The sequence below is a fragment of the Ips typographus genome, linkage group LG2 (genome assembly GCF_016097725.1).
Source record: "Ips typographus isolate SLU linkage group LG2, UJ_Ityp_2.0, whole genome shotgun sequence".
Lineage (NCBI taxonomy): Eukaryota > Metazoa > Arthropoda > Insecta > Coleoptera > Curculionidae > Ips > Ips typographus.
In genome coordinates, this window is record NC_138423.1 from 12,142,972 (window position 1) to 12,166,244 (window position 23,273).

Here is a 23,273-nt window from a genome sequence, read left to right on the forward strand (position 1 = left end):
CTATTCGTAGGTGAAAGGAAAGCACCAACTTTGGAATCACCCTGTATAACGAAAATACTGTTTTGAAGAAAATGGATTCCAGGCTAAAATTTAGGCTAGTTGACAAAAACTCGAATCGGATCGAATCTTTTGAGTTTCATTTTGTTTCCACTGGAACTTAACACATTTTGGTAAATGTAATTTGAAGACCTTAAAAAAACAATAAAAAATTTCTCAAACCTTTTATTACATGAAAATTACATCGCCAAATAGGTACTGACAATAAATTTGAAACAAAAAGCCAATACAATGTAAATTAACGAAACTTGTTGAAACCAACGAAATTTATTCGGATATCGAATTTTGGTACTTTACATAAGTTCCTTGTAAGCACGTTGTTTCCGATGAAATATGTTGTTGATGGGTTTAGGAATTTTGTCTTTTTGGATTTTATTGTGTAAAACGATGCCTGCGTGTGGGACGGACTTATATGGTAAGTACCTCACCTTCAGATCGCATTATTCTCTTGTAAATACTCCGTTCGCTTAGGTTTTAGCACTTAACGTCATGTTAAACTTGAAATAAATAATACTCGTTGAAGCAGGTCTTTAAATCAGTTAGCGTATGTCGATGGGCTATGGTATTTTTTCTTAAAACATTTATTTTTGGTATTTATCAGTAAGCGTAGTCTAGACTTTGAAGATGAAGAGTATAAAAAAGTTTCAAGTGGTTCCTCACCTAATCAATCTATAATAATTAAAACGTAATTGAACGTTACAAAAAAAAAATTGTTTTAAATTTACCGTGTGATATTATTATCTTGACAGAATTCGTGGCACATTCCAATTAATTAATACCGTGAATGGCGTCAAGATAATTTTCACTGTCCAGTAATAAAAATTTTTGACTTAATCCAGTTGTTATGATGTATGCTGGCACGTACGTCTTTTTGTTGTGTAACTAAGTACGTCTCTGATTGAGCTTTTTGCCGAAACCCTTAAAGGTCAGCTGTTACCATTTACGTCTTCATTCAAAATATTAGGCCCGTAATCTCTCTCCTTTTATATTGAGTGAAAAGGATCAAATCGTATCAACAGCTTTGGAAAGGATTATATTTATTTCATAAAGGGCAGGCGCTTGACAGGGTACCAAGCTGAACTAATTCTTCTGGGCTTTGGTCAAAGGCATTAAAACTGCTCTATAACGGCAACCTTTACATTCACACTGTTATTTTATCAGGGAGACGCAGACATTATTAAATTCTACCACCCTTGGCGGCACTTTTGTTCCTTTAACACCTCCCATTCTACAGTGACCATTTTAAAAGGATTAGCACAACGTTTTACGGTTCTATACCGACGAAACAGGTCTAAATTACCTAAGGTAAATCCTGTGATTATTGGTAGCCAAAAACCGAAAGGTAATAGGCACCAACAACTTCTGTTAGACGATATACCTGGAATTGAGATGCAACCTTTGGTTTTTGGGTGGCCTGATTCCATTTTCATTTCAATAAATCACCCGAAGAATCGGTAAAATGTGATAGCTAAATTGGGCAATATTTCTTTTATTTTATGGATGCTGCCTGAAGGTTTTACTTTAAATTTAATTAACCTTAAAATGAAGCGTTGAAATGTAAGTAGTTTTGAGAAAAACTAAAAAAAAAACAATAAAATTATCAAGTTAGATCAGCGAGATTTACATGTTGACCAAGATGATTGACTGCAAAACTAACTAAAATAGGTCTCAAATGATTAGTTTTGCATGTCTGTATCGCAAAGATATTTGAAAATATAAACTGGACAAAGAAACAAACCTAAAACATCTTCCTTGGTATCTGGAAACGAATAATAACAACAAATTTTGAAGTTCTTATTCATTCTAAATCGGGTTTTATTACTAAACATAAGGTTAATTCGTTATTAATACACATTATGTGAATGCCAGGGTAAACGTTACTTTACATTCCTAGTTCACGTGATCTATAAAAAGCACCAGGATTGGTGGTTGCAAATATTTGCTATTGCATCATATAAAGTATCAGAGCGATGACATATTCCATGTAGTATTATGTTTTAGTGGTTCCGGGGGGGAACATTAGATACAAAATACAGAGTGCCATCAATTAGTGTGTAAATAAGAAATAAAGAATAAGACGAGCGATGTTGATTAAATTTGCCCTAATTAATTTGAAGTGATTACTTCCCGAGATATCCAAAAATCACGAAATTTTGGAAAAAGGTTCTTATTTTGTTCTGAGCAGTTTAAAATTATGTGCATTTTGTTATTTATAGTTTTGCCTTCTCCAACTTGGCCACACATATTTGAAATCCTGCGTTTTGTTTTTCTTTGCACTATTATCATCAACTACAATTTATGTTAGATTCCATTGCATTTTGAAGGATGATGAGTGTTTCGAGACAGGTTAGAATAGTTTATGCTACCAATAACCTATTAAAACCGACAAAGTTTTAAAAAATTAACCTCCAAAAGCTTGAACACTGTAAATTTTTTGCTTTTACATAAATAATTTAAGTTCGTAGTTTTGAAATTGTAAATCACCTTTGAACCTTGAAACGTTTAAAAATTAAACGTTCCAGCATTTAAAATTGGATTTTGCAAATTAATACTTTATTGGTTACACGTTTTAAAGATTCAAATGAAAAAAAATTTTAAGTTATTGGATAACCTTACAAACTAAATTTTCAATTTGAGAGCACTTTGCAAATTGCGAAAAAAGTTTACAACTTCAAAAAGGCTTTCAAAAACTTTATTTTCTGTTTGACAAACTCTCAAATTATTTTCTTTTTAAATTATTGATAAAGTAAAAAATTACTTACAAAACAATAACCTAAAATCGTGACACACTGTTGATACTTTGAAAAATAATATTTCAAATTTCAAAAGTTCCAAAATTTTATTTAAAAATTGTGAGACTGAAAATAATTAATTGTCTGTTTAGGAAAGAAAAATGATAAGACGGTCACGTGACCTGTGATTGACTATCACCTGACTATTGCAAAAACAAAAGTTACCACGTGACTTGAAAAGCGCAATTTTAAGCTAAAAAAAATTAAAGCAAATCTGAACGAGTTTAAATTTGACTTCTAATTTTATTTCAATTATTCATTTATCAAATTATCATTCTTCTTAATAAAAAAAATTGCGTAAATCGCAGCACTGTTTGTACCAGTTTCTAGTTTGTGATTGTTCATGAAAAAGCAGCAATCTGAAAGCTTTTTTTGACCAATCACAAACTACCCACTGTGCTGGGATGTAACACATATAACACACGGTTGCCAAATACCTTCAAATTCCAGTAAAACAAAAGTTTGAGAAAGTAACAATTTAAGAGAATTTTAGCTAAAAATATTGAATTGTTCGCTAAACAGTAAAAAATAAATTTGACTGAGTGTAAGCTTAAAATTGTCTTCTGATTCTACATACACTCCAATGTTAAGCTTCACAGTTTTGAAACCTTTTAGCAAAAGTCTTATAATTGGAAATTGAAATTTTCAATACTTAATCCACAATCACAAAAATTGCTGAGAAACGTGACTTAAATAGTTCATTTGATTTTATGATTCAGATTGATCAAAAAGTTGTAAAATAATAACGAAACTGCAGTCCAATAAGCTTATTATCCTTTAAAAAAGTAAATTTAAGTTCGCCAACTCTTTTAAGACTAATTAAAACAACATTAATGATCACGTGACGTTTCAGATATGTTTTTATGATTGTGATAATCCTCAAAAATATCGGTCACGTGATCTTAATGTTTAATTTAAAGCTTATAAAGTGACGAAAATAGAACACACTAAGATTAGGGTTACACCTGAATGAAATTATATCTTGATTTAAACGAATAGTATGGAATTTAAAAAACTAGTTTAATGATGATAGTAATATATAGGTAAAATATGACGCTGTTATGTTGTAGAAAGAAAAAAAATTTAGTCAAAATCTCAGTCATTTTTAATTAACTCATCCTTATTGTGTTTCTTCGGATATACCCGGAATTAATCAAGAAATGTTTCCAATTCTTGCAATGACGTAACAAGATTTCTTACCGTTTTCGATGTTCCCATACGTACAAATAAATTTGTGTCATCGTGTATATTCCCAGATAATTATAAATTGACTAGATTTTAGTACACACAAAACACGAAAACTTCACTATCGCTTATATCAAAGTCACAACATTGTCTAGTGTATTTAGATCGGGAAATCCCAGTTCTAATAATTCACAATCACTCATTTCCTATTTAATATTGCCAATTTTAAAAAACTCTATTAGTTATATCAAAAAATACATTCATTTTAAAATCACTTGATTAAGAAAAGCACCCATTTCTAATATGTTTTTATTGATTTTGGATTCAAATTCCATGCCTCTTTCAATTTGAGCATTGCACCACTTTTAACGAAAGTGTGTCATGTTTAAAGCATTGGCAGGTTACCAAAAATCGGCCCTTTAGCTGCCGATCCTCTGTAGGTTTTCTGTCGCTTTGCTGGCAAACTAGAAACTTGAATTATACAGTTCAAGTTCAATTTTCTATTGCATTTATCGATCTAACCTTTACCTCGTGCACTTGACCTTATTGTGAGCTCCGTGCAAAAATGTCCTCTCTGGATTTCCACTCAAAAGCTGACTTTTGCCCTTTTGAATTTAAAGGGCAAGCTTTTCAGTAAATTTTAATAAACCTACAAAGTAGTCATACTAAATAATAGACTGTTTGAATGTCTTTATTGATTGCTAAAAAAACTACGTAAATGTAACTGATACAGATTTGCAACTTTGTGTTTAAGCCAGCAGTTCGGCGAACCTTTAAAAGTGCCAACTCAGTTCCTGTAGTTCTTTAGCGATAAAAGCACATGTAGGTACTGCATTTTAGCACTTTTGCTCAACAAAGTCGCACTCAGAGAATACATTGTCTTAAAGAGCAGTCCGTTAAATTTTTAATTAGGTCTCGAAATCAAAAAGCAATTAAAGCCTTTTATCGATGAATAAATTGACAATAAAGGTGTCAATAAATATGTCAATATGTTGGCAATAACGGCGTCATAAAGTCGCTAAGGTAAGGCTGTATGTAGAATGGATTATTAAACGCTTACGCAAAAAGTTGGGGGGCATAACTTAACTGTCAAATAAGTAATGTTAACAGTAGTGGGTAGTGGTCTGTTATCTACCTTAAGAATTTATTGCTTATTATAAGTTCTCTTTGCATCCGTTAGATCGACTTAATTCGTATGAGAAAAAAAAATGTTATCAATGGAAGTGATTTGAGTTTATTCCAAATATTTTTCCTGTTAGGATATTTGATCCTTTCTTCTTTATGAACTTAAGAAGAGTTGTTAAATAACTAAATAGTTTCTGCTTGTCAAGTTAAATCTTTTGACTCATCTTAAGTTGTTTTGATACTAATGAATGCAATTTTACATGTGAATTTTTTTTTCTTCTAATATTTTTCTGCTTTGTCCCGTATATATAGGGTGCCACAATTGCCAATAAACACAACAAAGTGCCAAAAAAAAAAGAAATTTGATTTAATGACTAAGTTCGGTAATCTACCGACTATTATCTTGACACTAAAAATGTTAAAATTACTATTAAAAAGCATTTTGTTGTGTAAATACTAATAAGGTGGCAGTTTGTATGATAACCCAATCGAAAGCCTTAGAAAACTTAAATTTTTTTGCATCTCCCGATTCGATGATGAAAAACTCGTTATTTCAAATATTTGCTATACACTAATGATGGGTGTAAATTTACCGGTACGGTAAAGTAAAATAGGAGAAGTAAAACACATGGGTACAGTGACACAGACAAGAAAATGTACCAATTTCTAGTGTAACTGAAATTTGCTTGAACAATATTCTTTTCCTGTCATGGCTGTCATTAAATTAATTAAAGTAATTTTCGATTAATATTGTCAAAATAAAACCCTGAAAAATAAAAACTGAATTGTTATTTAATGTTTTAGACATTTGGTTTACCAATAATAAAATAAATTAAGTAAAAATTTTCTGGCAAAGTGATTCTGGTAACAAATGTGTAACAATAATAACTTTTTTATGAAGAAGTAGTAATTTGAAGATTTTATTATTTAATTAATTTGTAATTTACTGAAAATTCTCGAAATAACTATCATAAATCTCAGAAACACGTCTTGTTTCGAAAACTATGTTACACTGTAATCCTTGCAAATAATAAATAAATTTTGAAAGTTTTGACATTAGTGACAGATGTCACGTTGTTTTTGGAGGATAATTTAGCTAGGCAGTCACGTGACCACTATCATAATAACTGTCGTAAATCACAGAAACACGTTTTGTATCGAATACTGCAAAAAACTTTTCTAAACTCTGATTTTTGCAACTTTTGAGCACAGTTTGACAGTCAGGAACAAAATTGTTTGTCAAACCCACTTGAATGACTGTTTTAAGCACATTTTTGAAAACCAATAACTTGAAAAAACACTACAAAAAAAACTTTTAAAAAGCTCTAAAATACGCTAAAAATTGGTGTAATTTAAGTAGGTTAATTAATGGATTAGGTAACCCAATTAAAATCTTGGGTTGGCATTTTTTGAGATTTCCTGACAATCTTAATCAATCAATCCTCTCCCTTAAAAAAGGCTAAAATATAGGCCAAATTTTGGCAAAAATTCTAAAAATGCGATTACTACACTTGTTAGGTAAATAACTGTTACTTAATGGTTAACTAATGGTAAACTAAAATGGTTTAGGGAAATAATCTAAAATTAAACACACTTTTATTACGTAATCCGTAGTTAAAAAAAACTGAAAATTCCACACGGGTGTATTGTCAAAAATTATGACCCGTCATTAAATTTAAATAACGCCCGTAGCGTGTTGGGTTGTGTAAATAATGTGCAAAGATTTCACGTTGATTTCCATGTCCTACGGGGCGCCTCTTATATTATTATTTTATAGCCCACTTTGGCTCTCTGAAAAATGATCCTGATAATCACGCGATGTTCTTGTACAAGTTGTGTGTTAATGTTACAAGGCGAGAAAATCGGAGTGGTGTCCCAGAATTGAAATGTTACGATGGTATCCCACTTAGAATGTGAAGGTGAGCAGTTACCCGCTCGTAAACTATGGAGCGCCTATTGAAAAACAGGGTGGAAGTTAGCAGAATACCAAAGATACATTATTTATGGCATATAAATTATTGCTATCCAAAATATCAATAATATGTATTTCTAGAGACTTTTTTTTTAGATACTCTCAAAACAGTATTATTTTTCAGTTTTTATTGTTGGACAGGTACAACGTACAGGACAGGTACACAAAAATTTAGTAGACTTGCTAAAACAATTAACTATATTAACAGTAACCCTGTAAAGTTTGTATTACTTAATAAAATGTTTGCTTAAAACTTTATTAACTTGTTCGAGTTGATCACCACGTAAACATGATTTGGTATATTTTCAAAATTATAATAAACATTAAATAACGTTAAAAATAATGCTAATTTTCTATCAACATATTTATTTTTTATATTTGCTGTTATTGATCATAAAATGTCAACCTCCTCAGAAGGTGAAACTGTAATTTTTCAATCAATATCATCAAAGAGTTCATATGAAGAGTATTAACCATGGTATTAACAAATGTAAAAATATTTAGAGTGTTCTGTTTTAACCGACTTAATAATGTGATATATGATATCGTGATCATAATGTGAATATTCAAGTATTACAATAACTTTGTTTTGCTTAGAATGATTTATTTCGAAAATGACGAAACTTACGAAACATATTTTAATGACTTTAATGAGATTTTTATTGTTCATAAATACTTTTCTAAAATAATGTTTCCCTGTAGACTGTGGCTGGCTCAAGAAGACAATATAAGAATGCTTAAGTTTGAAATCTAAACAAATCAAAAACTGCAAGATAGAAGCAGTTTTAAAACTTTAACACCCTGTAGCTCCTCGGTAATATAAATTAATACGAACATATCAGATAATAAGATGAATACGTTTTTAATTTATGTACAGGGTGAGAAAGTTACATTTTCACCACCACCTTAATTTCCTTTCTAAAAAGAACGATGAATACCAAACTTTTTGATATTTAAGCCTTTTTTATTTTTAGATACCACATTCTACAGAGTGTCTCAAATTTAAATACCAAACCAAACTTATCATATTTTGAAATAACATGACAAATAAGATCTACGTCAATTTCTAACACGTAAAGATTTGTATTAACTAATATTTGGTCCTTTTAAGTATAAATATGCACTTTGTTTGGTAAAAAAACCTGTTTAAAGCATAAAATATGCAAAAATTAAACCTTTTCAAAAAATCAAAAAAACTATTTGTTTTTATTTGATTGTATAAATTAAAGTTGGAGGAGAAACAATTGAATATTGACATTAACATGTGACATCAAATAAGACTAGAATTTCAGGTAGATTCCAAATATCGAGTCAAATCTCTCTCTCTCTTAAAGAAAGAATCCATTAAGTCATTCTTTGAAAGTTACATAAAAAACAAAAAATAAAGTTTAAACAATTGTACGATTGCATAATATGTTAAAATTACTCTTATGTATACAGAGTGATTCAAAATAGCGTGGCGAGTATATGTTTTTTTAATTAGAACGCCCTGTACAGGGTGAATCAACGATAGAGTAAAGTTCATTAACTCATTAGTTTTGAAAATAAAACATTTTTATTGAATTATTAGATTTTTCTACCGATAATAAGAAAGATTTGTTATAGAATGCCCCACATCTAGCATTCAACAATGTCCAGTTTCGTATAGTAGTCCAGTAAGTTCTTAATTTTAGATTTTAATCCTTTAGGGCAAAAGCTATACTCAATTGTGAAGAAATGTGCGGAAAATTATATAACCACTAGAAAGCTAAAGTAGCATTATTAGAAGCTCATTAAAAGCTACTGGATTTTCGGTCTTAATTTTTTTTATAAGAATGTGTGCCATTTTATAACAAACTTTTTTATAATCAAAAAGACAATCTAAAATAGCATGAATAAAAGAAGTGTTTCATTTAGAAAACCTAAAATCATAATCGTCACATTTTTTCGTACACACAATAATAATTTTGAACGATACAACTTAAACCTCCCCAACACTTTTGTATTTAACATTTTTATGTAATTCTCAATGCTGATGAAATAATGAACTTTACTCATCCATGATATTTTTTGTCAATTTTAGTATCAAAACAAAACAAGTACAAATTGATAATAAACATCATAAATATGTTTTGAACCAGTTAACCCTTCAGGATCACAATGAACAACAACATGTTTTGACACGTGTATCGTAAAAAACATTCGAACAAGCCTACACCATTCTAGAATGATGAGTCCTAATCACTTAAAAATTAATTCCGAAGCAGATTTACGTTTTGATCCGTGCAATAAAACACTTTTGTACCTAATAAATTATTGTATAGTAAAACGCGCAAATATCTCATGCATCTTAGCCTATATCATGCCAGGGGGCAAATCCCAACGATTTTGTTGTTTGCTATAATTATTGAGTGGAATTCTTTTTATTTGTTTATAGCATAAAAACCGGATTTTCTGGGAAAAATTAGACTAATTTAAGGGATAAGGCGTGATTTTCTACTTATATGCCGACACACAAAATAGTCAGAGTCAGCATAGAAAAGTATGGGTTCTTACACTTACACACAAGGGAAGTTACCTCCTGTGGTGCCGCTTTTACCTTTTTCTGTGAACTTTAACGGGCTTAGATCCGTCCGTTCAGGTGTCCATAAATAATTCCGACAAATAAATCAGTTAATGTATAAGAGAAGAATACAGGAGGAACGTGGTATTCTGGTCTCTATTGACCAAAGGTTTGAAGATTTTTAAAAGAAAGTTCTTGTCGGTGACCGTATTCAGCAATTTCGGTTTGAAGAACTGTCAAAACCATTAATTTGAAACGAAAATAATCAAACAGTATATTTTTTAAAATGGTCACAAACAATAGGCATTTCCGCTAAAAGGACAAATCAATTAGACACGTAATAAGATGACCGTAAAACTCTAAAAGCATCAAGTTCATAGATAACGCATTTTGAGTGTTTTAAACCTTCGTGGGAATTCACCCATTTCATCGGGTTTTAGTACCATTTAAATGTTAATACCCTATTGAAAAGTCATAAACTAGAAACGATCAAAACCGTACAATCCACGTAATATTAGAATTATTATGGTATTGTGAATCGACGTGAGTCAGAAAGTGGGATTCCTAAAAGGTGAGTCCAATAATAATTAAAAAATTTGTAGGTATGTGGATTGTAAAACAATTAATCAGACTATTTGTATTATATTTGAAATATTTAAATTTTAGAACGAGTTACTTGAACATTGATTATACAATTTGATGTCAAATCCTATTTTTTCCGAAGCACACCAAAAATAGTTATTTTATTTTATTTGTGGTGCAGTAAATGCTCATCTTTTTGAGTGGATAATTAAAAAAAAATTTCTGTCTGCAGCATAAATACAAAATAGGGTTAGGGTGAGGTGATTCTAGTGTCTTCTTTCTTCAATCGGTATTAAATAAATATCAGCTTTGCAAGAAATGTACAGCTGTGCAGAATTACAATAAAAACGTGTTTTTTTTTCTATTACTACGAATCACCCTGTAGGTTTTGAAAAGGTTAAGACTATTAACACATGAAACCCATTAAAAATTAATGTTAATTACGAGGTAATAATACACAGTCTAAAAATGTGTATAGATCTTGTAGAGTTAAAAACTATATAGGAAATCTACACGTTTCAAACCTGAGCACGTCACTGTGAATGTAGTTTTTCCTGTCATAGTCAATAATTTCTTAGTCATTTTCGATCAATATTGTCAAAATAAAATCCTGAAAAATAAAAACTGAATAAAAGGCTATTTTGAATTGTTATTTATTGTTTTAGATATTTTGGTTTATCAATAATAAAGTGATTCTTGTACCCAATGAGTTCCATTCTGCTAGCTTTTCTATAAACAAGTAGCCCTTTTAACTTTTGGTCACTTATCTTTATTATCTCATGTTTAACTTTTGACTATTAATATGTTTTTGAGATGAGAATAATGGCGCGAATCTGAAGATATTATCGAATCGATCGAATACTGTAAGAAATATGTGATTGACAATGACTGTTTTAAGCACATTTTTGGAATCTTCATTCAATAACCTGAAAATCACTACAAAATTTGGTACAGTCAAGGAGAAAAGCGGTCAAAGTTTGAAAGGACAGTCAGCGACAGAATCGCCTGTAAAAATTTTCTATTCAATAACCTGAAAATCACTACTTTTTTTTAATTTGCACCAATTTCAGCATGTAAACAAAAATAGTTTGTTGTAAGTAGTAAGTAAAACTTTGGATAATTAGTTCTGAAATAACTGAAAAAACATCCAAAATCTTGTCACGTTTTTGATCCATCATCCATTACAGAACTTGAACGAAAATGTGGATTGATAATTTTGAACAGTACAATACTGTTTGTGATTTAAAGTGTTTTTGCTTCAATTGACATTGAAGGTGACATTATACAATTTACAATAATAGCAAAAATAGAGGATTGCATTTAAGCTGTGGTAAAACGTACATTGGAAATCCACCTTATCCTTATATCTTGTCGATATGAAAACAATATTATATTGTTAATCCCTACATTACTATTTAGATTCGTATCAGTTTATTATTACCCACACTTTGACGGGTTTTAAATACTACAACGCTATAGTCAATAGTTGCACTCTATTGTTTGCAGTCCTTCAAGTAGCAATAGTCTGGAAATACCGTTTGAAAAGATTAGTTTGATTGATTTGGTAGGACTTTCCAAGGATAAAAATCTAATTGCGTGAAACGGATTTTTAAAAAACATACTAAAATAATGTATTATTCAATAAGGGTGGAAACGATGTCTATATCGCACGATAATGAAAGTTTGATCAATGGGACGCGAGCGATATGGACAATCCATCCGAGTTTTACAGTCAATTTTCGCTGTGACTAATTAGAATTACTTTCCAAAATTTTTTTCACAAGTTAATAACTCAAAACCACTCAATTTTTAGAACGTTTCTATGTTTACATATCAGTTTTGACGCATTGTAGGCACTGAAATTGTCAGCTGTCGATCAGCATCGAAAAAGCCAAAATTAGCCAATGACAAACCATTTATATTGTAAGTTTCATATTTTTTTTCATTTAATAAAGTTTAAAGCCGTTTTTGCCACAAATCGTAAGCCAAAGTGCAATGTTTTAATGCCAATTGTCGATGAAGATCAAAAAGGTGATCCTTTTAGGTTCCAGATTAACTGATATAGATTAACTCACAGATTCCATATCCGTTCAACCAGTGGAGATTGCCTACTTATCCGTTCTCTGAACTGTTGAGGAAATATCCAGTATCCCTGTAGGAGCAGAAAGAATACGAAACACAGATTTCACATAGAAAATTATGGTATTAACTGTTAAAATAATGATTTTCATCTTTTCCATCTCTTTTTCACTGAACCTTGAAATTATTTTTTAATTTCATTTTGACAAATTCAGTGTTTTGGGATTGAAAATAACAAATTAAACTAGACTTTTATCCTTCTCAATGTTAAATTTGATTAATTTGGTAGAACTTTTCAACGATAAATATCAAACTAAATTGCGTACAGCAGCTTCCTCAGCAACAACCAAGAAACATAAAAGTGTAATCTCGTTTGTGCATCTTCCTCGTTCAGAATCGATATAAAGATTCCAAATTCAATTAGCTCGCAATCTCGCCGATCTTTAATTAGATTGGTCAAGACTAAACACGGCTTATCTTAAAACATAAACCGCATGAAAATATGAAGTGGAATAATTACCATTTAACACGAGATGGACATTTGCAAAACGGTGAACAGCCACCGCATAATTCTATTATCTTGCCGACAAGTCTGAGGCTGAGGGAAAATTCTGGCGAGGTTGTTAACCATCTGCTTTGGACTAAACGATAAAAATGATTCGATGGTAGCGCCCCTAATTGGCACAGAAGTCATAAGAACTTCATTAGCGGAATTTAAAAAGCACTTGTCTATTTAACAGCTATTGGCAAGCATCGACTTGTGTGGCTGGTCATTGAGCCAAGTGTAGAAATGTTTCCTTCAAGATTACATCTTGACCATTGCCCATATACGTAGGCATATTTTAAATTTTCGCCAACCGCACCTACAATTACTTATTGTCACTTTTACTTTTGGTTTCAGGACTCTCGGAATATCAATTATCCTTCAATAGTGTTTTCCCTGCATGATAGGCCACTTGAGTATGGAAATTTCTAGATGGACCCACTCTTCGCTTGCAAATGAGTTGAAAATTAGTTGTCTCTACTGCTTCTGCTTTGGGAGAATGGACCGGACAGTATACAAACCAATAACGGTGTTGCAGGTGAATTTTTCTTTTAATAATAAGTTGTTAAATGCTTTGTTGCACATTTCTTCTATTAAAATTAGTTTTCTAATCTAATCTGCTAGCCTACTACAAAACTGTTAAATGCAAAAATTGGCCCAGTTGCCAAGTTTAAACATGTTTAAAGAACTGGTCAACAACAAATTTTATCATTTGACAACGTTGTTTGAAAAATTTTAAAATGTAACTGTTCCAGTGTACAAACATTTTTTTGCTATATCTTCCAGTGTGTTTGAATAATTTACTAGAAATTTTGTACACAAACTTCAGAGTAAGTGTCTATAAGTACTTTGGAAAACTGTTTTGGTGTGCTTTTGAAACTTACTTTTACTTTGAAACAATTGAAGAAATCTTTGAATTTTATTTCTGTTAAAAACAGTACTTTTCAAGATATTTTAGAATGATTACAAGAAAACTCTACTTTGGACATTTCTTAAAATGGTTGAAATACTCCGCAAATGCAAAAGGTATACTAAACAAATACTTATCAATTTTGCCACAAACTTATTGTCAAATGACCAGATATTTATTGATATAGTCAATATGAATCATTAAAAAAAGATATATTCAAAGTAATAGTGAAAATAAACAAATAAAAATAAGGAGGAAAAGAGAATTGAAATTAACAAAAGGTTCTATAATGCCACCCTTTCTTATTAATATGTTTTTTTAAATTTTTTTTGCGCTTAATTATCTTTTTAATATTTTTTTCACACTTTTAATGTCTGATAATGCCGTAAGACGAAACCCAGATAACGACAACTTCCTTGAGTTTTTAAGCAACTTTGGTATTTTCTTTTTACATTTTCTCTTTGATTTTGATGATTTGAACTTTATGTTTTGACAATTTCAGTCTTTACAATTTAAATCTTGCATCTTGACACTTGAAATGATAGATATGCTTACAACTTTACTCCTTAAAATATTTGAACTGTTTTTCAATGTTGGTACTTTCTTTGGTAGCACTTTTAATATTGCTTTTGACACTTTTACGTCAATTATAGCAATTTAATCTTGAATATAACATTTTAAACCAATCTAAAATTTTTGATTTTGCCCTATATCACACAGTGTCAATATCATGAGTGTCATCCTGAAATTGTATTTTGACATTTTTCTAATAAATTTTATCATTGAAATTGATTAATCATTTATTTGTGAGTATTTTAGTATTTTAGCAATTCTGGTATTTCTTTTTATGTCTAGTATTTTAGCAATTCTGGTATTCTGAACCTTAATTTCACAATAACATATATAACTTTTTTGTAAATTTTACAATTTTTATCATTGATGTTTTCTGTTTTGATCTTTTTTGCAAGTTTTTGATTTTTTAGTCAAATTAGACTGGTAAAAATTGTGATTTTGATCATTTTTGTTAATGAATTTTATAAGTTTTTCTATATTTGGACTGTTTGGGATTTCCGTTTACCTACTCTCTGTATCTATTTCTGTTTTTCGACAATTTTATGGCTGAAATTTTTAAGTTTCACTCGTTAAAATTTAGATAGATTTCAATCATTTTCACATGAAATTCTGATTGATTCATGTTAATATTATTTTGTCTGCATGGCTCTCTTTAAATAATGTCTATTTTAGTGTAATTTTTGTCATATTTTCACTTCTGTCATAAAAATCATTATTTATTTACAGTCCCACAGCTTAAGCATTTTTTTGCAAGGTAATTTCGACCACATTAAAATATTTTCAATTCTACAGAGAATGAACTGTAACTATAACTTTACTGAAAAAACTACTTTGTTCTTTACCTTTTTGATTGATTTGATTGTTTGGATTGGTTGGGTTTAATATACTAACAGACTCGTTACTAAGTTATATTTTGACGCTTAATTTTTGAAAATAGTCGTTGTTGTCTGTCATCCTCATCATAAAATTTGGTTACCGCAATTTTTGATTTTATCTTGTCTTTGATCTTATCTGTTGATTTGTTAATTTTCAGGTTGGAAATTGAATTTTAACTTTTTAAATAATACAATTTAGCATTTTTACTAATATCCAAACCATCTTTTTACTGTCTTCAAGACAAGAAGACACTTGTACTGAAACTGTTCGCATATTTTAATTCAACAAAGCAACAAATATTTACTACTCCAATTCTCAACAATTTCCAGGTAAACACAAAATATTTGCAACAACTTGAAATACTCATAATCCTGCCAGCTTAACTTATTTGCATTCATTCATTACAGCTTTTTTATTTGATGTTAAATACGAATGTTCTCAATGCATTCTCGGCGGTAAAGTTGAAATAAATAAATAATGGGATTGCAAATTTCATTAGCACAGAACAATGGCGTTTTTTAGCATCATTAATAATATTGACTTATCGAATTACCTTTAGTTAATGTTATTGAATGTAATCTTATGAGTCTTTTGAAGGTTCTTTCAATGCAATTTGTTGATTGGTAACGTTTTGTTGTTATAAAAGCGCACGTGTTGATAGCGACAACCAATGCTTCCTGTATTTGACGTGGTTATTTAAATTTATGCTAAATATTTTGTCTCCTCTTTAAGAATTTATTATTAGCCTGGACAATAAAAATGATACTTTACAACTATTATTTGATAAAGACATACGCATAAATATTTTCAGCTTTTTTTTTATATGCTTAATAGATTAGGAGTCTACAACTAATTTGGTTGACAAATAGATTTCTGAAATTATGCATAGGGAAATTTATTAATATATGATTGAGACGTCGCTAATAATTTTCATACAAAAAAATCATCGTTGAATTAAGCATCTGAAGTAAGATTCTATTTTTAATGGTTCCATAACTGGCATACAATTTAAAAGCCTCATTTTCATTCTTTTAATTAGTGAATTACCTGGTAATTTGTAATCTACCCACTTAAGTAGACTTTCAATCCTTTTTTTGAATCACTTTTTGTGGAGCCTAATTGACTAATCAACGATGAATTTTTTGGATGATGTATATGATGTGATCGATAATCGATTAAAAATTAAATTTGTTAGAAAATGTTTAAAAAAATACTTTAGAGCATTATGGCAGATAATATAGTTTAAACACTTTTTAGACAATTTTTGAAGTTATTAATTTTTTAATTTAGTAGTCACTCAGACGTTATAAACACAAATTAGACACTTTTTTATATGCTTACAGAAAACGAGAGAGAAAAGAAAATCGTGTTTCTTTCCATCTTAAAAAGAGTCACGTGACTTAAAAAATATCAGTCCAAACGTAAAAACAGTCAGGTGACGTTAACGATGCTATTTTAACCTTAAAAACTGTAAGTAAGTTTATTTCTCTATTTTTTTAAAACTATAAAACGAGCATTTGACCTCCCAAATACGATTTTACCATTTAAAACAGTCACATTAATTTTAGACTTCCGTTTTGACGTTAAAAAAGAGTCCCTAGACATTTTGAAAAAAAAATTGATGATTGAAAATCGTCACGTGGCCGTTTTCACTAGAGTCACGTGAGTTTGAAAAACATCAGTTCAAACTGAAAACCGATCAAGTGACCCTTCAAATAATATTTTGCCATTTACAGTCACGTGACCTTCAGAATTCCGTTTTGACGTTAAAAAAGAGTCACTAGACTTTTAAATATAAATTTGATGATTCAAATTCGTCACGTGGCCATTTTCGCTGTAAAAAGAGTCACGTGACCGTTGAAATAATATTTTAACATTGTAAGCGGTCACTTTTTTAAAACTATCTTTATTTTGACTGAGCGTAGCTTCATTATTTAAGCAGCTACAAAAAAGTGTAAATAAGGAAAGTGGTAAAAATTTGTATCTTCTACAAGATTGTATTAAGCTGTTTTTGCCCTTAAAGGCCTCCCTATAGAGTTACAAAGCAAAAAGTGACAAACAAAAATTCAGATTGTATTACCTCTAATGAATAATCATAGAATTTAAAAAAATGTTAATTTTTTAAAATATCGAATGTGTCACATATTATTATAAATGTTGAAAACAGAATCTGGTTAAAAATACCGTATTTTAAAATGACACACCCTATCAAAAAAAAAACTTTTTGATAGTTTTCAAAAGTCGAAACGTTAGGTTTTGTTGGTCCCGTTTTTCGTTTTCAATAATGTCTTCAAACAAACTGAAAAAAAAATAAAAAGAATTTTTGAAAACAACCAGTTTTGCAACAATATGCGTTGGCCTCTTCAACCCTGATTTTTGTTTGTTTTCAGGATTTTCGTGCTTCTATCGTATAGTGGTAAAAATCCTCCAGATGTTACTATTCGAAATAGTTTTATTTAAATGATTGAAAAAAGGTATATTCAGATATTGACTATAGGATTACTGGTTAAGTAGCAATAGTTAAGATTTTTACAAAAACAAATTAATAACTTTGTCTTTAGAAAATTGCATTCATATTACTAGTAGTTGACAACCTGGCTAAAATCATAAAGAAAAATGTAAAAAAATTAAAAAAATCAGAATGAAACAAAAATTCTATTAATAGTGTAGATCCAAAAACATTCTTAACATCATTATTAATTAATTAACGGCGTCACATCACTTTCATGTTAATCTGAATGGACGCAAGGACAAAAGTGCCAAAAAAATATTATAACCTTGTCACTGTATTGCTGATGAACCCACTTAACGTGGAATTTCTCTAGATTAGCATAATTAATTAGTAAAATTAGTAAGACACACCACTGGTATTGTATTTTAATTTTTTTCTCAACTCTAATGAATATTCAACCAAGAAAAATTAACAAGAACAAATCTAGAAGTCTAATTATGTCACTCGTTTAGCGTATAATTTGTTTATGTCGTTTTAAACAATAGCACCAGTGGGTCGAGTTAATTGGAATAATTGGAGAGTTTTTGCACTTTAAATACACCTTTATAGCTGAAATTTTTCAAGAACGTGAGCATTGTTCTATTATTGCCTAGAATTTAGTACGTTTTGGTGTTATATTAGGTCACTTTTTAACGAAAAACTTAATTGGTCTTAGTTGCATTGACCAATAATTAGAGTGTACTTTCCACATTTTTTAGTACTTGTCAATCATCGTTTCTATACGCATGACATTAATTCGTGAGGAATAAGCCTACTTTCAATATCTATTTTTAATACAATAATTATTGATACAGGCATCTGTTCAATAAATATGATTAACAAAACTAAAGAGTTTTTAGCCTATATTTATTAAATTGATATTATTTTTTATTGTAACACTATTATTGTTATTATTAAAATGATCTGATGTTTTAATACGCTAATTCTAAAATCAATCAATGGAGATAAAGCATTTTTAAAAGGCTTAAAGTTGGACTTTCAAACTTAAGAAGTTGTCTTTGAAGGTTAAAAATTTATGTTTATAGGTATAATTGGATTTTTAGTCCAAATTCCAATTTCAAAATACCCAAATTGACTTTACCGTTAAAATGTATGATGATCTCTCTTCCTAACAAAATTAGATTGACAATTAGATTGATATAATGACTTCTTGGTTTGCTATAACAATTTTCAAAAACAAACTTTGCATTTTTTTGAGTCACGTGACTCTTTTTGATAACTTCTAACTAAATTTTTACAATCTCTGTTCTGAATTTTGCATTTCCGATTCGAAATTTAGTTTTCACCAATGAATAAAAAAAATGTAAACATAGCAGGAAGGAGCAATAGCAAACAAAGTGGGTGACAGAAACAAGGGGGAGGGGGGGAGTAATATGGCGGCCGTCAATACTTGTTAATCTTGTCCACTGTACAACTTAATTTAAATTTGCAAAACTCAACTGTTAAAGAACCACAAACAAACAAAACAAACTAACACTATACTACAACAAATACAAACAACAAATTTTTGCGGGTTTGAAACTCCAAACTTTCAATGACTTTGCGTCAATTCAACTGCGCAGTAGGCGAATGCGCAATTAAAGATGGTGGACTTCCGTCCCCCTCGCTTAATGCACAAACGGGTTATAATTTGTATTATTGTTACCTCCTGATACTTGTTCTTTTTACTCATTGGTTTTCACACTATTTTGTCATGTCTTGGCTGATCTATCAAGCTGAAATTTCTTTCTGCAAGCTTTTATTTTGATTTTCTGACATATTTGACGATAAAAATACATGATTCATTGATTGATGGGTCACGTGACTCTTTTTCACAACTTCCAACATCATTTTTACAATCTCTTATCTAAATTTTGCATTTCGGATTGAAAATTTAGTTTTCTACTATTTTGACATGTCTTGGCTGTTTATTTAGAATGAATTTTATTTCTACAAACTTTTTTTGAAATTCAGATATACTTGACAATAAAAATTCATGATTCAAAGGTCACGTGATTTTTTTCACAACTTTTAACTTAACTTTTACAATATTTAATCTGAATTTTCTATTTACGATTCTAAATTAAGTTTTCCCATTATTTATAACAATGAAATTTACTTTCAATTACAGAAGACTCAATTTTTTTTTTAAATTTACTACAAATTTTTTTAATTTCACACTGCAATATAATCATAATTCAAGTTTTAAGTTAAACAACTGCAAAAAAGGCTTAAAATTTAATTTTTAAGCAATTTTTCAGCAACAAAGAATATATTTTTAACCTAAATTTCACTTTTTAACTTAAGAGGTGGTTTTAAAGCTTACAAATTAACTTTTTGAAGTACATTTTCAACTTCTTGACTTCAAATCCTTGAAATTGATTTTACTTTTGAAATCTGACTCTCAACGTAACAAACTTAGATTGACAATTTACTAACGAAAAAGCCAACTTCTTGGGCACTTTCTTGATAAACCTTAAAATTAAAAAAAAATAATTGGCAACAACGTAAAACATTTAATGGACAATACACTTACAAAAACTAAAAGCAATACAGGGTTGCAATTGCAAACAATACAACAAAGTACAGTAATTAATCTATAATGACAGCAGAAAACGTCCTATTTTTCCTTACAATTTGTATATCTGATGTCACGAAAAATTTTATTTATTCATTGTATTACCTACTTATTTAATAGATAATTGATTAATTTTTCTTAATTATATTATTGATTTTATTTAGGATTCACGATGAATGATACGAATCGAGTTAAGAAACAAGTGTTTTTTATGTTATTTCTGTACTTAACTGTTTTCGAGATATGGTTGGCATTTGTATAATTACACTTTAATAGTGCAATTAGCAAGGCTGTGCGAGTGACATTTTTTGTTAAAAACATCAAATATCTCGAAAACGCCTAGTTTCGTATGTATATCTACTTTTACCTATATCGTTCAATGTCTTTCGTTGTGGGACTACTTTTGAGTTCAGTAACTCAAACAACATTAATATTTGTACTATTTATGGAATATTGCAGCTGTAACAGTAAAAAATCTGTATGAAGTAAATTTTCACTAAAATCTGTAATAAGAATCTGTAACAATCAACTTTTAGTTATATTCTGCTCAGTCAATTGCTCTACAGTTATTGTAGAGATGATTATTAGTAGGTTTTCACTGGTCGGTTATATGACAGCTAATAATCAATATTCATATATTGGTTATTAGCTTGGATCTAAAAGTACATAAGTATTTTTCAGTTAATTTATGAAAAATCGTAAACGCAAGTTTTCTGTTTTACATCGATTACCCGAGGCCAAAAATATTAACAAATACACCGATCCATTACGGAAAATAGAAACAAAAAACTGCGGGGCACGCCGAATAAATTTAAATCAATGAACATTATGTTATTCAAATGAGTTTTTTCAGTTCCTTTAATTAACCATTTGTAAACGATCAAAAATAATAAATATTAAAGATTATGCAAAACGCCGAATAGATTTCCAACTAGGCGTCTGGTAAATAAAAATCAAACACCTTTTTAAATGTTACATGAGAAAAAAATAACAAGCTATGATTTGACAGGTGACGGATTTATTTGCTTAAGAGTGTTCGAACGCGTTTTATCTCAAGTAGGGTAAGTGCAGTTAAAGTCAAACAACAATAATTCGGTAATAATACCATATAATTTGATCCGTTCGTATCTGATTCAGGTTTTAACGGTTTATTTGAAACCCATTTCCATTCATTGCCGTTTGGATTTATGACGTTTTAACGCCCTTAACGCGAGCTTTTATTACGTCGATAAATAAGAACTATCAAACAGACAAATTGTGGGCCGATATTTGTAGGCTTTTAACACGAAATTTTTTCATTTACGCCAGACAAATGGACTACCACTCCGATATTATGTTTCGGATCAATTCGAGCTGAATTCGGAATTAGGCGCCACGCTGTTATACAGGATAGCCGTATATTATTCGGTTGAATGTGTGGAAACCCTGTCTACAGTTAGAAAGCTGCTTAATAATATTTCAACAAATTGCTTTGCTCGAAATGAACCACTTTTATTAATTTCCAAGACCAAAAACCCAACCAGCTTTAGTTTTAGACAAACCATTTGTACAATAGTATGTAATTATGCAAATTGGTTCCAGCGTCCACCAACCAAGTGAACTTGATAAAACGCGGAACAATTGAATTAAAAGGCGTAAACAGATTCGTTTTATTCTAAACAAATGAATTAATTAAAGAGGAGAAATGAGATACACCAACTGTTTTTCAATTGCACATCTGGCATCGGCAATTTTATTGTTAAATGTTGAGCAAATGCGCATATTAAAAACCGATTTGCATTTTGTACTTAGGAGGTTTTTTTGTTTTTGCTGTTCACACCTTCGTTTAATCGGACACGTTATGTCTATGAATTTTTAATCGATCTTCAGCTAATATACAAGGTGAGCCTAATTCGTTTCTATAACAAAAATCAAAGTAAAAGGGAATAACGTGACAATACTATAAAAAAGGTATATAAATACATTTATTTTTTTTACGTTTTATTTTATTTGGTTTTTTGCCACAGACTTGCCTAAAAAATAGAAAATAAACGAATGCTATAAAAAAGTCATTTTTAAACATTTTAATCAATCTTCATATATGGAAATTCAAAGAAAATTGGTATGACGTCACACATCCCAGTTTAGTACTCATGTAATCTGAGATTGGTTATGTATCCAAACAGTAAAATATTCAGCTTTGAAATTTAAACAAAAATATCATTTCACCAGTTTAAGTTTGTTTTATACACTTTATAGCTTTATGGATTGAATTTGTGCAGTGACAGTTAGCAAACGACATTTTGAAAAAACCTTACCATGTCTGCTACCTATCTTAATTGAAATTATATTTATAGCTCGATGATCCGAATTTTGATAACTGTTTGCTATGTGACAACCATTTGTGGTACCTGGCATGTTTTATGGCTTTATGGAGGCAATATTGACAGTTTTGACAGCTGTCACGTGATACGGTTATGTCTTCAAATATAGTGACCAATTTCAAATCTTGCTTTATGAAACTGTAAAATTTAGTAAAAAATGGTACAATAGCAAAAATCGTGTTTTTGATGAATAACGCTTTTAAAATTTTCATTGTCACTTGTCACAATTTTTCTAAACTAGGTTTAGTACGGCACTGCCTCTCTTTCTTAACACTAATTCAAGTTTAACACAGAATAACAATTAAAAAATAAAAATAAAAAGCGATGACGCTTTTACAAAATTTTTGGAAGGTTGTCAGTGTAGCGAATGCAGCAATTTGGCAACCTTGCCAATTTCTTGTCATCCTAATTTTGTTTTAATTTTCTGTATAGCCCTTAAAATTATTAATAATTCTGTTAATAATTTTTGGAAGATTAACCAGCACATTAACTGCTTTCTATTTCATATTTTTTTCGATTTCATATTTTCACTATTTTTTTCTGTCTCTTTGATATGTATGTGTGTATCAATCATCCTTATCACATAACATTTGCAAATTCTATT

The 23,273-nt window shown here is 29.9% G+C and overlaps 1 protein-coding gene and 1 long non-coding RNA gene across 4 annotated transcripts in view; one reads left to right on the forward strand and one right to left on the reverse strand.

The window, feature by feature from the left end:
- The window catches only part of LOC145725375 (uncharacterized), an 83,637-nt gene that overhangs the window by 59,288 nt on the left and 1,076 nt on the right, over positions 1-23,273 (forward strand). The window contains exon 3 of the long non-coding RNA XR_014177249.1: positions 13,236-13,416. This is a non-coding gene — a long non-coding RNA (uncharacterized LOC145725375). The remainder of the gene's footprint in view (positions 1-13,235; positions 13,417-23,273) is intronic.
- Positions 1-23,273, reverse strand: part of LOC145725373 (uncharacterized) — a 134,347-nt gene that overhangs the window by 20,302 nt on the left and 90,772 nt on the right. The window lies entirely within an intron of this gene.